Here is a 17393-nt window from a genome sequence, read left to right as displayed (position 1 = left end):
CAAATTAATGTCCTGTGTCTTAGGAGGGCAGGATTGCTCTGCTTTTTCATTATACGATTTAAAGTTTAAAGTCAGAGTTGGTTAACTCTGAGATTGGCAGCTGACCTTTGACTATAACCTGTTTAAATATTAATAACTCAATTTGAGGAATGTGAACATGTGTCAGTGCTATTATTAGAACACATACTAATATAAACATACACCACAGAAGGCAGACACAGCTGAACCTAATCAGACATGACGAATACTCTCACACAGAACGCAGAATCCAAATAAAACAGGAAACCTGTCACGGTTCTGGGTCAGTTTCGACCCAGTATTTTGAGTTTTGGATTGTTAGTTTATTTTTGCATAATTGTCGTGGTTTTGGGCACTATGAGGTTTATTATTATTAGAATTCTATGTTTCTGTTTATTCATGTTAAGGATTTGTTCTCGGTTGTATCTCACATTTAGTTTAGTTCAGGTTCCATGTGTCATTCTGTCTGTCTGTCTCTCAGGTCTGCGTCTTGGTGTAGTGTTCTCGTTTCCTGTTTTATTGTGAAGGTTTGCGTCTCATGTGAGTGTGTTCAGTTTTCCCTCTGTCTCGTCTTGTTGATTATTCCCAGCTGTGTCCACCACCTGTGTGTAATTCCCATGTTTCTCTGTGTGTATTTAAGTCGTGTCCTCTGTCATCGTAGTTGCTGGTCCGTCTGTGTTTCCACCATGTTTCGTCTGTGTGTTCCCTGCCGTCACCATCTTGTACCGTCGTCCGCCTTGCTTCATGTTTGAGTTCCGGTTCGTATTCAGTAGTTTAGTTGTCTCCAGTATAGTTTAGTGTGATCTCCGTTTCTGTTTTTCCACTGGCGCATTGTGTTAAATAAACCACCTTCACTCCTCCACTACTGCCTGCGATTGGATCCTCATTTATTATTTTTATATGGCTCATCTCACTCGCCGTGACAAAACCAGAGAATAGCTCTGAGACACGGGTTGACAAAACATAAGGAAGAGAGGGACGGAGAGATGCGACTGGAAAACAGAAAATAGATGAAACGAATCATATTAATAATCAAAAAACATAAATAGGAAGTCAACAAGTCTTTGGACCATGGCAGTGTTGAACAGCAAAAAAGAGAAAATCTAAAAACCTGAGAAAGAAAAGATGAAATTTGACTGATTTGGTCTTAAAGTTTCTATTTGAAGTATTTGCTAAATTGTGCAGATAATTATGACTCACTGACTTTTGGTGAATTTAGTGTTAGATTTTTTTTCTTAAAGAAATGTGATTTTTAATAATGATTGATATTTAGAAATTGAGATTTATTTGAGCTTGTATGAAGCAGAGGTCAAAGGTCATAAATGATTTGTTAAAAAAAAGATATATTTGTAACTTTTTTTTCCTTTAGCAACAATGACGTGTGTGTGTGTGTGTGTGTGTGTGTCCTCAGTGAACTGTATCAGTCTCTGCAGTATCTTCTAGCTGCAGCAGTCACTTCAGTTTCTGTTCAGACTGACTGAGGGAGGTTTTTGTACGACTGTTTTTCACTGTGTGAACACCCACTGACTGTTAGGATAGTGAACACTCTGACAGTAATAAACTGCTGCATCTTCAGCCTGGACTCCACTGATGGTCAGAGTGAAGTCAGAGTTTGATCCACTGCCTGTAAAACGAGCTGGAATCCCTGATTGTCGATTGCTAGCATAGTAAATGAGGAGTTTAGGAACTCCTCCATCTTTCTGTTGGTACCAGTGTAAGTAGCTGTTGCCATAAACATCCTGACTGGTCGTACACTTGATGCTCACAGTTTCTCCCACAGCAGAGCTCACTGCTCCAGGCTGAGTCACTGTGATCTGTCCTCTGGACTCTGAGGACACAGAGACAAAAACATAAAGCAGCTTCATGGTTTTGTGGGCTTCATTTCAGAGGGACAGATGTTGATAGAGGAGAGGAGTTTGATTCTCTGGACTTTACCTGTGAAGCAGCAGCAGAGGAGAGTCCAGATGAGGACGCAGATCAAAGTCATGTTTTTGATGAGGAGGATTTCTGTGGCTTCTGTTGTGATGAAGGACAGCTGTCAGTCATCCAGTGTTCAACTCTCAGGACTATAAACTCTCCCAGAGCACTGGAGCATGGTGCTGCTGATGCAAAGTGCCTCTCTATGGAAATCATCTGAATCAAGGACATGTAATTATTTGTTCTTTGCACAGTTTTGCTTTCATCAGCTTCTGAAATGAAAAAGTTTAGTTTTTCAGTACAAATAAACAGAATAGAGCCCTTTCATCACTGTGAAAACAGGTCCTTGAATATTTAATCATAAATTGTTAAATAATTCTTTGTCAGTGATGCATTTTTCAGGTACAAAGAAAATTTTATTATCATTTTTAATGAGATGTGCAAAGGGCCCTTGAATTCTGTGCATTTAAAAGTGGAGTAGAACCAACCACAAAATCACCTTTAATTCTTCATCAGGTGATGGTTTAACGTTTACTAACATGAAGAATTACAACACAATTTGGCCCTTGAAGTTCCTTTTTTTGTTAGGAAGGGTTTGTGTGCTGTTGAGTGCAATGTTACAATAAGTTCTTTAAAACAACCAGAAAGACAGCACCAATGTGTTTACTTTGTAGTTCAATGAAAGGCTTCAGTTCGTTAAGAGTGTGAAGTGCTGCGTTCACGTTTGCAGTTTTGTCTTGTTAAACAATATTTGACATAAAAAAATAAAAAAATAAAAAAACACTACATTTTCAGAAATATTTGTGGTGTTTTCTTGTTTGGTTGGTGTTTTTTGACTACTTGAACACTAAATTGTCCCTTCAACGAGATCACAGTGTCAGCAGTGGCTCACAGCTCAAGTTTGAGACCCCTGATTTAAAGGAACAGGAATACTGGTTATATTTTTTGGACCACCTTCTTGTGATGAGAAAAGATGATCAATGTTGAGTTTTTCATGTTCCCAGAGTTGCACTTTTAATCCTGCTTTGATTTCATCACTGTGCTAGTGCTTATGAACTTTGTTTGAGTCTTGTGTTTGCTTTTAGATTCCTGTTTTGACTTTACAGTTATCCTCGTGATATGTTTCAGGTCTTGTTCACGTTGGACCTTGTGGTGATTTTGTTATTTTTATTATTTTTATTATTAGTAGTATTGGTATTATAGCCTCCCCAGTGTTTCCATGTCTCTTATCTGCTCTGTTATGTAGTTTATTCCTCTCACTTTTCTAATTAAAGTTTTGGTTTGGTTCCTGTTTAACATCTGAAGAAAGTTGAAGGGGAAGATCAGAGGTGTCAAACTCCAGGCCTCGAGGGCCGGTGTCCTACTGGTTTTAGATGTGTCCTTGATCCAACACAGCTGATTTAAATGGCTAAATGACCTCCTCAACATGTCTTGAAGTTCTCCAGATTCTTGGCAATGAACTGATCATTTGATTCAGGTGTGTTGACCCAGGGTGAGATCTAAAACCTGCAGGACACCGGCCCTCGAGGCCTGGAGTTGGAGACCCCTGCCATAGACTTGCACTTGGTGAAATCTGGAAGTAGTAACTGCTGTTCTTTATGATGCTGCTACCTTGTGGTGGAGGTTGGTAACATCAGGAAAATGTGCCTTACCTTAATTAAGAACATTCAACAAAACACAGATTCAAAAGGAAGAGACAAGAGAACATGTTTACGGGCAGCCTAACATCCTGAGAGAAAACTTACTTAGTCCGTTTGTACGACTCCATAATTGAATTAAGTTTATGATTAAGTGGACATTTTATCATGTTCACAAGTGACGTGATGGGATGTTCAGTTGATTGATTCTGATTCTGTCTCCAGTCCAGGTCGGCCGTAATCAACACTAGGTTTTTTTTAAAGTCAAAACACAATTATAGTATCACTGAAACAAGACTAGAAAAGTGAAGATTTAATTAATTTACTGGTTTGAACACAATATTTTAGTTGGAAGCTGAGACAGCTACTGTCATAGGGATCACTGAGAATGCTGTGTGTGTGTGTGTGTGTGTCCTCAGTGAACTGTATCAGTCTCTGCAGTATCTTCCAGCTGCAGCAGTCACTTCAGTTTCTGTTCAGTCTGACTGAGGGAGGTTTTTGTACGACTGTTTTTCACTGTGTGAACACATACTGACTGTTAGGATAGTGAAGACTCTGACAGTAATAAACTGCTGCATCTTCAGCCTGGACTCCACTGATGGTCAGAGTGAAGTCAGAGTCTGATCCACTGCCTGTAAAACGAGCTGGAATCCCTGATTCTCGATTGCTAGCATAGTAAATGAGACGTTTAGGAACTCCTCCATCTTTCTGTTGGTACCAGGCTAAATGGTTGTTGTTATGAACATTCTCACTGGTTCTACACTTGATGCTCACAGTTGCTCCCACAGCAGAGCTCACTGCTCCAGGCTGAGTCACTGTGATCTGTCCTCTGGACTCTGAGGACACAGAGACAAAAACATAAAGCAGCTTCATGGTTTTGTGGGCTTCATTTCAGAGGGACAGATGTTGATAGAGGCGAGGAGTTTGATTCTCTGGACTTTACCTGTGAAGCAGCAGCAGAGGAGAGTCCAGATGAGGACGCAGATCAAAGTCATGTTTTTGATGAGGAGGATTTCTGTGGCTTCTGTTGTGATGAAGGACAGCTGTCAGTTATCCAGTGTTCAACTCTCAGGACTATAAACTCTCCCAGAGCACTGGAGCATGGTGCTGCTGATGCAAAGTGCCTCTCTATGGAAATCATCTGACTGTAAGACAGATTCAGTTGATCTGAACAATCATTTATAAGTGGATCTATCAGTTTATCACAGTTATTTTTAGGAATATTTCAAGCTTTTTTCTTTCCTTTCTTTTTTGTTTTGGTTTAATTTTTTTGGTGGGGGGGTATCTTAACCGAAGTAATCACCTTTCTACTACAGGAAAGAAGTTTGAAGAAGCTGCTGCAATTAAAATGTAATTAAATTAAAATTAAAATATGCTTTTATATTCTTTGGAAGACTACAGGGAGACTTCACTTCCGTGTCATAAATACTGTGTTTTTCCAGTTTGTGTTTTATTGAGTATTATGCTAACCCGCAGTGAGGTCGTTTATTTTATTTAAGACATGACAGCAAAGCTTAGGAAAAATCATTGTGTGATTCTCATTATAGCTTTAACACTTATTGCTTTAACAGCAGGATGGTCCTGGGTTCATCCAGGCTGGGGACTTTCTTTGTGGAGGTTGCAGGTTCCTCCAGTGTTTCTGTGGGCTCTCTCCGGTTTCCTTCCACATCCAAAGACAGGCAGATACTGTGGTTAGGTTAACTGGTAATAATAATAATAATAATACATTTTATTTAAAAAATAGCGCCTTTCAAAGCACCCAAGGACACTGTACAACACATAAAAACACAAAAACTTGAAATATACACAATAGTAAGAATAACAGATAAAAGTTAAGAGCATACAGAGGTTTAAACATTAGCAATTTTAAACAGATGAGTTTTGAGGGTGGACTTAAAAAGAGGGAATGAACTCATATTTCTGAGGTCAGGGGGTCAGAGCAACTAAAGCCCCGCCCCCCCATTGTAATCAGACGAGCAGAAGGAACAGAGAGAGAAAGAGAAGATGAAGATCTGAGGCACCGGGATGGGAAGTTCATCTGTACTAAATTGGAGAGGTATGGTGGAGAGAGAGAATGAATAGCCTTAAATGTATAAAGGATTATTTTAAAATGGATGCGAAATTTAACCGGGAGCCAGTGAAGCTGCTTCAGGATTGGGGAGATGTGGTGGGTAGAGGAAGGCCTAGTAACAATACGGGCAGCAGAATTCTGGACACATTGGAGCTTGTTGATGGATTTTTGTGTAAGGCCAAATAATAGTGAGTTACAGTAATCAATTCGAGAAATAACAAGATTATGGACGAGAATGGCAGTGGCATGAGGAGTGAGGAAAGGGCGGAGGCGATTGATATTACGGAGTTGAAAATATGCTGCACGTGTGACATTATTGATATGTGAATTAAAAGATAATGTGCTATAAAGAATGACACCCAAGCTTTTCACAGAGGGAGAGATAGGGACCAGCGAATTATTGATGGTGAGAGAGAAATTGTTAATTCTGGATAGCAACCGTTTAGTGCCAACCAGGAGAAGATCTGATTTATTGCTGTTGAGTTTAAGAAAGTTGGATGAGAACCAGGAATTGAGTTCAGCTAAGCAGAGGGTAAGGGAGGGTGGAGGAAGAGTAGAATCGGGTTTGGTAGAGAGGTAAAGCTGGGTGTCATCGGCATAGCAGTGGAACTGAATATTATATTTACGAAAAATATGTCCGAGAGGAAGAAGGTAAATGATGAAAAGAAGGGGCCCGAGGACAGATCCCTGGGGCACCCCAGTAGATAGAAGAGAAGGCTGAGAAGTGAAGGATTTTAATTGAATGAACTGAGTGCGGTCAGAAAGGTATGACTGGTGACTCTAAATTGATCAAACGTGAAAATGTGAGTATGAATGGTTGTCCATCTCTTGATCTATCCTGGGTGTATCCTGTCTCTTTTCCCAATAGCATCTGAGAGAGGCTCCAGCATCCTCTTCACTTAGTCCTGAATCTGCATGGACCCACACGCTCCTGGTCCTAAATAATTCTGATATTTTAATAGAACAGAGCAGAACTTAACTAAACTTCATGCAAGAGGGAAAATGTCAGGATAAAACACATTACTTGACTCATGAAATCAACTTTTGCATGAAATGAAACTTGAGAAAACTGATAATTAAAAGTCAAAGGCATTTTGAAGCAGCTCAAACTATAAACATTAATGTGATTCAGGCACTGTTGGAAATCTCTAAATCATAATTGTGTCATAATCCATCAGTATTTCAAAGTGTATGCTCTCCTGCTCCCTTTAAGTCACTGTAATCCACTTTTTCAACAAACTCATTAGTTCCTGGGTGTTTTCAAAATAAAAGCTTTCTACCATCTTACTGGTCAGAAACACTTTATTTCTACAGGTTTTCTTCGTGAAACAGTTGTGGGAACTAAAAAATATTCAGTTCAGTCCAATTCAGTTTTATTTATGTAACATCAACTCACAACAGTCACTATTGTAACATAAAAAAAAGACTTACAAGAATACAGAACAATCCCAACAATCAGAGAGCCCCCTATGAGCAAATATTTTTCAGGATGATTTTTGATGACGATACTAATAGCATGAGACGTCACATCATTTAAAATTCTAAATGTTTCATGCATTTCCAACAATGTCAGCTGTAAAAGTAATTCTGTGAATATGATCGTCCTTATCAATCATAACTATTCAAACACAATAAAGTCCTCAATTTTGAATCACTACATTATTTTTTAAAAGCAATGGTGTTTACAGAGTTCACACTAAATATTTGAGCATATTATTCTCAATGAAGAATAAAAGCCTCAATGTGCTCATTCTACTGACATTTTTTATGACTTGTTATTTATTCACTTCCTGAATGTGACACTGCAGATAGTAAAGGTATGAATGGATGTTTTCATGCTAATTTATTCTGAAAGCAGAAATATTTCAGCAATATAAAATGTGTGTGTGTGTGTGTGTGTGTGTGTGTGTGTGTGTGTGTGTGTGTGTGTGTGTGTGTGTGTGTGTCCTCAGTGAACTGTATCAGTCTGTGCAGTATCTTCCAGCTGCAGCAGTCACTTCAGTTTCTGTTCAGTCTGACTGAGGGAGGTTTTTGTATGACTGTTTTTCACTGTGTGAACACAGCTTGACTGTTGATAGCATGATAACTCTGACAGTAATAAACTGCTGCATCTTCAGCCTGGACTCCACTGATGGTCAGAGTGAAGTCAGAGTTTGATCCACTGCCTGTAAAACGAGCTGGAATCCCTGATTGTCGACTGCTAGCATAGGTAATGAGGAGTTTAAAGGTTTCTCCATCTTTCTGTTGGTACCAGGCTAAATAGTGCGTACTTCCAGAAGCATAAACATCCTGACTGGTCCGACACTTGATGCTCACAGTTCGTCCCACAGCAGAGCTCACTGCTCCAGGCTGAGTCACTGTGATCTGTCCTCTGGACTCTGAGGACACAGACACAAAAACATAAAGCAGCTTCATGGTTTTGTGGGCTTCATTTCAGAGGGACAGATGTTGATAGAGGAGAGGAGTTTGATTCTCTGGACTTTACCTGTGAAGCAGCAGCAGAGGAGAGTCCAGATGAGGACGCAGATCAAAGTCATGTTTTTGATGAGGAGGATTTCTGTGGCTTCTGTTGTGATGAAGGACAGCTGTCAGTCATCCAGTGTTCAACTCTCAGGACTATAAACTCTCCCAGAGCACTGGAGCATGGTGCTGCTGATGCAAAGTGCCTCTCTATGGAAATCATCTAATTGAATACAACAGCTACTCGGCTCAAATAGTTGATGCTGTTTATCAGTTAATCAGTTTTTCACAATGTCCACTTTAGTTTACTTCAAAAGAACGATTTTTTGGAAAGGAGAGTTCCTCACCCCAATCCAAGTGTTGGCCAATCAGGACTGTGCAGGGTGCCAGTTTAGCTCAGTGGCTCATGGGAGGGGGCAGCAGCCTGGATTTGAGTCTAACCTGTGGCCCTTTAATGTGTGTCTTTCCCACTTTCCTGTCTGTCTTCACTGTTTTACTATCCAATGATGGGAAAAATGCTGAAAATGCCAAAAAAACATGCTAACTATAAGACAGTGTTGCCTGAAGATAAAAGCACACACATTTGTCCTTGTAAGACACAATCTGACTTTGTTCACATAAAAAAAAGAAAAGAAATACTGTACTTATCTACTCACAAACACATGAACAGAGTTTCTGAGAATCTTCACCCTGAAAGAAGTTAGAAAATGACCTGTCAACAAATTAAAGTGCTCTTCACATGTAAAAAAAATAGTCCAGAATAAATAGAAAAGTCAATGTTTTTCAAACTACACCTGTGCATGTAAACATGGCCTCAAACGTGAAAGACATTTAAAAAAAATTGAAAGAAAAGGAACAATTTGTAAAAGTTATTTTATTTATTTTCAGCAGTATTATCATTTTAACTGGTTCTGTGCATGATCTAAAGCAGTCTTTCTCAAACGGTGGTACACATACCACAAGTGGTACTTGGGCTCTCTCTGGTGGTACGCGGGAACCTGCAACCTGATAGCAGAAACCCAGTGTCCAGACAGAGACACTGGGTGTCTCTGTGCATCTCTCCTGTTTGTAAAGCGTGACAGCCAGGCAAGTACTAAGACAGGGAGAAAACACTGAGTAGAAATGCAGATGTTAAGGAAACTCTCAAGAGCTTGGCGGCCTAGCACTAACGTGGGTTAGCTGAAGATCTGGCAGAGGTCTGTTGTGAGTGCTGGTCTTAAATGCTGGTGACTTGATTGCAGTCAGGTTTGAAGGCTGATGGGAGTCTCCGCCTGAAGGTGGAGCCCAGCAGAGTGGAAAAACGAAAAACCCGGCACTCACCCGGACCATGACAGTTAAGTTAGCCAACCCAGGTGGCCTTGCATGGAATGGGAAGGAACAGACTAAACACAGTCGTTATCAGGGTGTTGTTGTTCAGCTCCAGCCTTGAGACCGCAGTTGGCGCCGAAGGGGTAGCCGCATGAAGTGATGATGGATTTTACTTTAGTGCGAACAGCTCATATGAATTTCAAAGCTATTCTAACAGTCCAACACTGGTCTCTCAATCTCCCGTTGGAGAGCCGCGAGCTTTTCCATGATGTTATCAACCTTACGCTCCGTGATGTTGTCATTCTTGTGCTCAAAGAGCAGATTCTGAGAACTCACGGCTGCAGTGAGCTTCTCCAAGATGTGATCCAGTTTGTGCTCAGAACTTATTCTGAATGTTCACAGCAGCAGTAAGCTTCTCCAAGATCTTATCCGTGCTGCACTCAATGAGCCCATTTTGAGAAACTCACGCCTCGTCCCATCATTTCAATCCCAGCGGGCAGCCTTGTGGGGGTTTGAACAGCTGGTTCCGCTTTCTTAATTCTTCGATAAGTCAGGGCCAAGCCAGCTCCGATCAGCAAGGACCCTGTTATCATGGTTCTGAATAGGTAGATATCTTCAGCACTCAGGCTCACCCGAGCCCAAACTTCTCGTTGAGAAAAGGGTGTCAATTGCATTTAGGGACCAGTTGATCAAATCCATAATTCCTCTTTTAGGTTTTAGAGAACAGACATGTTAAAAACACAACAGCCTTAAAAAATGCAGAATAGTTTGGATCCAGAAGCAGGGTTCATACGTCATCACTTAAAGATTGGATATCCCACCTGCTGTGAATGTTTTAATGCAGTACAGTTGTTATTATTATCATTTGTCACATCCTGTTTGTGACAGTTAACATAAATAACATTCGTATAAGAAATAAAATTGTCTCGTGTAAACTGTGTGGTGTTACAGTGGCTTTTCCACATTTTGTCACATTATAGCCACAAACATGAATCAATTTTATTGGAATTCCACGTGAAAGACCAACACAAAGTGGTGCACACGTGAGAAGTGGAACGAAAATCATACATGATTCCAAACATTTTTTACAAATAAATAACTGCAAAGTGGGGTGTACGTAATTATTCAGCCCCCTTTGGTCTGAGTGCAGTCAGTTGCCCATAGACGTTGCCTGATGAGTGCTAATGATTAAATAGAGAGCACCTGTGTGTAATCTAATGTCAGTACAAATACAGCCGCTCTGTGACGGCCTCAGAGGTTGTCTGAGAGAATATTGGGAGCAACAACACCATGAACTCCAAAGAACACAGCAGACAGGTCAGGGATTAAGTTATTGAGAAATCTAAAGCAGGCTTAGGCTACAAAAAGCCTTGAACATCCCACGGAGCACTGTTCAAGCCATCATTCAGAAATGAAAGGAGTATGGCACAACTGTAAACCTACCAAGACAAGGCCGTCCACCTAAACTCACAGGCCGAACAAGGAGAGCGCTGATCAGAAATGCAACATGGGGACTCTGGACGAGCTGCAGAGATCTACAGCTTAGGTGGGGGAATCTGTCCATAGGACAACTATTTGTTGTGCACTGCACAAAGTTGGCCTTCATGGAAGAGTGGCAAGAAGAAAGCCATTGTTAACAGAAAACCATAAGAAGTCCCATTTGCCACAAGCCATGTGGGGACACAGCAAACATGTGGAAGAAGCTGCTCTGGTCAGATGAGACCAAAACGGAACTTATTGGCCAAAATGCAAAACGCTATGTGTGGAAAACTAACACTGCACATCACTCTGAACACACCATCCCCACTGTCAGATATGGTGGTGGCAGCATCATGCTCTGGGGGTGCTTCTCTTCAGCAGGGACAGGGAAGCTGGTCAGAGTTGATGGGAAGATGGATGGAGCCAAATACAGGACAATCTTGGAAGAAAACCTCTTGGGGTCTGCAAAAGACTTGAGGCTGGGGCGGAGGTTCACCTTCCAGCAACGACCCTAAACATAAAGCCAGGGCAACAATGGGATGGTTTAAAACAAAACCTATGTGTTAGAATGGCCCAGTCAAAGTCCAGATCTAAATCCAATCGAGAATCTGTGGCAAGATCTGAAAACTGCTGTTCACAAACGCTGTCCATCTAATCTGACTGAGCTGGAGCTGTTTTGCAAAGAAGAATGGGCAAAGATTTCAGTCTGTAGATGTGCAAAGCTGGTAGAGACAGACCCTAAAAGACTGGCAGCTGTAACTGCAGCAAAAGGTGGTTCAACAAAGTATTGACTCAGGGGGCTGAATAATTACGCACACCCCACTTTGCAGTTATTTATTTGTAAAAAATGTTTGGAATCATGTATGATTTTCGTTCCACTTCTCACGTGTTCACCACTTTGTGTTGGTCTTTCACGTGGAATACCAATAAAATTGATTCATGTTTGTGGCTGTAATGTGACAAAATGTGGAAAAGTCCAAGGGGGCCGAATACTTTTGCAAGCCACTGTAAACAGGCCTATACTACTGTACTTTAATGTCGGTCATAAGGGTGGTACTTCAAGAGACATATTTTATGAGGTGGTCCTCACTGTGAAAAGTTTGAGAACCACTGTTCTAAAGACACCGAGTGTTTGTGAGAACACGTAAAACTGTTTTGATGTACAGTGGGGCAAAAAAGTATTTAGTCAGCCACCGATTGTGCAAGTTCCCCCACTTAAAATGATGACAGAGGTCAGTAATTTGCACCAGAGGTACACTTCAACTGTGAGAGACAGAATGTGAAAAAAACAATCCATGAATTCACATGGTAGGATTTGTAAAGAATTTATTCGTAAATCAGGGTGGAAAATAAGTATTTGGTCAATAACAAAAATACAACTCAATACTTTGTAACATAACCTTTGTTGGCAATAACAGAGGTCAAACGTTTACTATAGGTCTTTACCAGGTTTGCACACACAGTAGCTGGTATTTTGGCCCATTCCTCCATGCAGATCTTCTCAAGAGCAGTGATGTTTTGGGGCTGTCGCCGAGCAACACGGACTTTCAACTCCCGCCACAGATTTTCTATGGGGTTGAGGTCGGGAGACTGGCTAGGCCACTCCAGGACTTTCAAATGCTTCTTACGGAGCCACTCCTTTGTTGCCCGGGCGGTGTGTTTTGGATCATTGTCATGGTGGAAGACCCAGCCTCGTTTCATCTTCAAAGTTCTCACTGATGGAAGGAGGTTTTGGCTCAAAATCTCACGATACTTGGCCCCATTCATTCTGTCCTTAACACGGATCAGTCGTCCTGTCCCCTTGGCAGAAAAACAGCCCCATAGCATGATGTTTCCACCCCCATGCTTCACAGTAGGTATGGTGTTCTTGGGATGCAACTCAGTATTCTTCTTCCTCTAAACACGACGAGTTGAGTTTATACCAAAAAGTTCTACTTTGGTTTCATCTGACCACATGACATTCTCCCAATCCTCTGCTGTATCATCCATGTGCTCTCTGGCAAACTTCAGACGGGCCTGGACATGCACTGGCTTCAGCAGCGGAACACGTCTGGCACTGCGGGATTTGATTCCCTGCCGTTGTAGTGTGTTACTGATGGTGACCTTTGTTACTTTGGTCCCAGCTCTCTGCAGGTCATTCACCAGGTCCCCCCGTGTGGTTCTGGGATCTTTGCTCACCGTTCTCATGATCATTTTGACCCCACGGGATGAGATCTTGCGTGGAGCCCCAGATCGAGGGAGATTATCAGTGGTCTTGTATGTCTTCCATTTTCTGATGATTGCTCCCACAGTTGATTTTTTCACACCAAGCTGCTTGCCTATTGTAGATTCACTCTTCCCAGTCTGGTGCAGGTCTACAATTCTTTTCCTGGTGTCCTTAGAAAGCTCTTTGGTCTTGGCCATGGCGGAGTTTGGAGTCTGACTGGTTGAGGCTGTGGACAGGTGTCTTTTATACAGATGATGAGGTCAAACAGGTGCCATTCATACAGGTAACGAGTGGGGGACAGAAAAGCTTCTTACAGAAGACGTTACAGGTCTGTGAGAGCCAGGGATTTTCCTTGTTTGAGGTGACCAAATACTTATTTTCCACCCTGATTTACGAATAAATTCTTTACAAATCCTACCATGTGAATTCATGGATTTTTTTTTCACATTCTGTCTCTCACAGTTGAAGTGTACCTCTGGTGCAAATTACTGACCTCTGTCATCATTTTAAGTGGGGGAACTTGCACAATCGGTGGCTGACTAAATACTTTTTTGCCCCACTGTATTTGTGCAGTTTGAGGTTTTGTGAGTGTAGATTGAAAATTCAATTTAATGTTTAGAGTTTTGAGAAAGAAGGTGGAAGTGTCGTGGTCCGGAGTCTGTGGACGCCATGTTTATGTTTTAGGTTAATTAATGTTCTGTGGTTTTGTTTATTTTGGGTTATTTGAGATTGTTCAGAGTTTAATGTTCTCTGTTCCTCCCATTGCTTAGTATTTTTGGTTCTATGGTAATGTTTTCAGGTTACATCCTCCCAGTCTCGTCTAATTAGAATCAACTGTCTTCCTCCTGTCTGCCATTTCCTTGTTTCCTTGTGTGTGTATATTAGTGTGTGTTTGCTCTTTGTTGGAGCATCTGCGTCTCACTGGTGTTTCATCCGCATCTCGTTTCCTGCTGGCCATCCCCTGTGTTGTCTCAGTCTCCTCACGTTTCAGGTTTGGTTTGTAGTTTTGTTCACGCCATACCCGTTCCTGTTATGTGCTTCACTTAGATGGTAAATGGTAAATGGCCTGTATTTGTACAGCGCTTTTACTAGTCCCACCTAGGGACCCCAAAGCGCTTTTACACGTCCAGTCATCCACCCATTCACTCTCACATTCACACACTGGTGGAGGCAAGCTACAGTTGTAGCCACAGCTGCCCTGGGGCAGACTGACAGAAGCGAGGCTGCCATATCGCGCCATCGGCCCTTCTGGCCAACACCAGTAGGCGGTAGGTGAAGTGTCTTGCCCAAGGACACAACGACCGAGACTGTCCGAGCCGGGGCTCGAACCGGCAAACTTCCGATTACAAGGCGAACTCCCAACTCTTGAGCCACGATCGCCCTTGAGCCACGATCGCCTTAGGTTAAATAAAACTCACTCCCTGAATCTGAGTCCGCGTTTGGGTCCTTCCAATAAAACCCACAGCTGTGACAGGGAGCTTTTGTAGTGATGTTTCTTAACAACTATAAAATGTAAATTCTCAAATTATATTTTTGGAACTTTATTTTATTGTGTTTATTTTATTTTAATTTTAAAATTATACTATTAATATGTTGTAAAGCTATGATAAAAACAATTCATATTGATGAGTTTGTTAGTCTCAGAGTCAGAGAGCCGTGTCTCTCTACAGTCAGAGGTTTTTGTACGGCGCCTCAATGAGTTTGTATCACTGTGGTTGACTTTTGGTGGAGGAACCAGACTGGATGTTGGAAGTAAGTCGAACTTAAACCTCTTTTATTTTATCAGATTTCTTTCTTGTGATTATCTTGACTTTTCTGTTCAGTGGGCCAAAAAAAAAAAACCTCATTAAAATAGTTTTTAGATCAATTTTCATGAAGACACAAAGTTAGCTTCAGAATAAATGTTAAAATCAATATTAACAAATAATATAAAACATCAGAGTGGACTTGAGGATTATTGAGATATATGTCTGGTTAACTCTTGAGAGCTTTTGGTTTTAATTCAGTCTGTTAGAGTCAGAGAGCCGTGTCTCTCTACAGTCAGAGGTTTTTGTACGGCGCCTCAATGAGTTTGTATCACTGTGTTGGACTTTTGGTGGAGGAACCAGACTGCAAGCTGGAAGTAAGATTATAATGTTTTTAAAGAAACTACATCAAGGTTTAAATGTTAGCTTTATAACAATGAAGTATTCATGTAGAGGTAATATTATAACCATTATACACTGGAGGCTGACTCCATCAGCTTTAATTTGATTTTATGTCGACATTTCTGACATAAAGACAGTGCATTGTGTAAATAATATAAACTGTCATCAGCCTGTGATTATTTTCTAGTTTGAAATCACAGTCACTGTTTCTAAGATGAATTAAATGTAACTGTCCTCAAGATAAACAGAGTGAAGATAAAGATTTCTGGTCTTTTACTTAGTCAGTAAAAATGTAGAATTTACTTAGAAATCATAAAAGCACTACAATAAATGACTGAAATTCACATGAGGTAAGTAGAAACTTGTGTATTATACAGAACGGAGGTTTTTGAAGCTTAACATCTTGTATAATTGTTGCCATATCTGCTTATTTTATTTCCAGAAGTTAAAGATGGGCATTTGACAGTGTGCAGCACGTCTGGTGTTTCTGTTGTAGCAGATATCATTTCAAATGTCATTAAAATCATGTAAGCAGTAAAAACAATTAATCCAAGTCAAGTAGTGCTATTAAGTTTCTTATCTCTAACAAGTGATGTGTTATAGATGACTGATGATTTTGAAGCTAAACTTGTTTTGTAAATGTTTCCACATCTGCTTCTTTATTTCCAGTGTAGTTTGAACATATTTCAGCTCAAACTGTGTGATGATTCTCTCTGTGCTGATATGCATGAGAGGTTTCTTAAAGGGAAGTGAAACAATGTGTGAGTTAATGACTGGTGGAGCAGAAAAAACACCTGACAGAAACTTCTTAACGGAGAAAATCAAATTGTGGTTCTTGTCCTCTAAGCTGATTGGTGTTTCCTAGGTGATACCCGCCCCACCCTGAAGGTGCTGGGTCCCTCCAGTGAGGAGCTGAAACAGGGGAAGGCCACGCTCATGTGTCTGGCCAACAAGGGCTTCCCCTCAGACTGGAGGCTGTCCTGGAAGGTGGATGGCAGTGGCAGCATCAGCTGGGAGGAGAGCAGGAGCCCCGTGGTGCAGGAGAACGACGGCCTCTACAGCTGGAGCAGCACCCTGAGGCTCCCTGCAGACCACTGGATGAAGGTGGGCTCTGTGACCTGTGAGGCCACCCAGGGCTCCCACACTCTGGTCTCAGAGCCACTCAGGAGAGACCAGTGTTCCCAGTCCTGAACTATATGTGACTTTTATGCTGGTCTTACTTTCACACTGCATTCTGTAGCTTTTTTTTTCCAATTTCTTCTCTCATTTTTCATTGCTTTGTTTAAAATTTAAAGTTTTAAAGAATAAAAAAAAATCTACATTAAATAAGAATCGAGTGTTTGTCTTACTTTTGTGGTGATGTCAATATTAAACTCTAAATAATGATTTCCAGGATTCTTATTGGAAACCAATGTGCTATCTGTAGAAAAGTCAATATGAGTCAGTAGAATTAAGTCACTTTGAATACATGAAGTTAAGCGAAGTTTATGTTAAAGAATAAGTGCGAAGGGGAATTGATAAGAACTTAGAGATTATGATTTTATTACTGAGAATATTGAGCGACACCGCCGTTATTCCTGCAAAGTCATTGCATGCTGTTTAATGAATGTTTCAGCATGTTGTAGCTTGTTATATAAAGCAGTTTGAGTTCTCAGGTGGAGTAGAAAAGCGCAATATAAGAATGAGTCAAATGCCGTGATCAGTGTTGAGGTAGGTATCTTAAAGTATTCTATTATGCAGAGTACTTTTTTAAAGTAATGCAGTACATTATTTTGGTGTTTTTCTGTAAAATCACCTGAAACACACCATCTCATAACTATCATTTAACAATAAGAACTTATAGGCTACAGTCCCTCACGCCAATATAAATCCCTATCCTAATGAGGACACACATACAGTGGCTTGCAAAAGTATTCGGCCCCCTTGAACTTTCCCACATTTTGTCACATTACAGCCACAAACATGAATCAATTTTATTGGAATTGCAAGACAAAGTTATCAGACTAGTATTGAACAGCAAAAAAGAAAAAAATCTACAAACCTGAGAAAATTGGACTTAAAGTTTCTATTTGAAGTATTTTTATAAGTTATGCAGACAATTGTGACTCACTGATTTTGGTGATTTACTTGTGTTTTTTTCTCTTTCTTTA

General features: G+C 40.8%; 2 pseudogenes; one reads left to right on the top strand and one right to left on the bottom strand.

Moving 5' to 3' along the window:
* Nucleotides 1-7288: 7288 nt before the first annotated feature.
* Nucleotides 7289-8258, bottom strand: LOC146492600 (immunoglobulin kappa variable 4-1 pseudogene; annotated as a pseudogene).
* A 7742-nt stretch (nt 8259-16000) lies between these two features.
* LOC146492599 (Ig kappa-b4 chain C region pseudogene) lies at nt 16001-16434 on the top strand (annotated as a pseudogene).
* The last annotated feature ends 959 nt before the right edge of the window (nt 16435-17393 follow it).

This window comes from Neolamprologus multifasciatus, chromosome 22 (genome assembly GCF_963576455.1).
Source record: "Neolamprologus multifasciatus chromosome 22, fNeoMul1.2, whole genome shotgun sequence".
Taxonomy (NCBI): domain Eukaryota; kingdom Metazoa; phylum Chordata; class Actinopteri; order Cichliformes; family Cichlidae; genus Neolamprologus; species Neolamprologus multifasciatus.
Note: the sequence above shows the minus strand (reverse complement) of the source record. Positions and strands in the feature narration are given on the sequence as shown.